Here is a 389-nt window from a genome sequence, read left to right as displayed (position 1 = left end):
GTTTACAGTGCGTGGAATGGTGCGCTGTGATTGGTTGTTTCTGTTTACAGTGCGTGAAATGGTGCGCTGTGATTGGTTGTTACTGTTTACAGTGCGTGGAATGGTGCGCTGTGATTGGTTGTTACTGTTTACAGTGCGTGGAATGGTGCGCTGTGATTGATTGTTACTGTTTACAGTGCGTGGAATGGTGCGCTGTGATTGATTGTTACTGTTTACAGTGCGTGGAATGGTGCGCTGTGATTGATTGTTACTGTTTACAGTGCGTGGAATGGTGCGCTGTGATTGATTGTTACTGTTTACGAATGGTGGAATGGTGCGCTGTGATTGGTTGTTACTGTTTACAGTGCGTGGAATGGTGCGCTGTGATTGATTGTTACTTGCGTGGAATG

General features: G+C 46.0%; 1 protein-coding gene across 1 annotated transcript in view; it reads right to left on the bottom strand.

The window, feature by feature from the left end:
- LOC107568085 (ecotropic viral integration site 5 protein-like) overlaps positions 1-389 on the bottom strand; it is a 5282-nt gene that overhangs the window by 3867 nt on the left and 1026 nt on the right. The window lies entirely within an intron of this gene.

This window comes from Sinocyclocheilus grahami, unplaced genomic scaffold (genome assembly GCF_001515645.1).
Source record: "Sinocyclocheilus grahami isolate Dianchi unplaced genomic scaffold, SAMN03320097.WGS_v1.1 scaffold1212.1, whole genome shotgun sequence".
Classification (NCBI taxonomy): Eukaryota; Metazoa; Chordata; class Actinopteri; order Cypriniformes; family Cyprinidae; genus Sinocyclocheilus; species Sinocyclocheilus grahami.
This window is presented reverse-complemented; position numbering and strand designations above follow the sequence as displayed.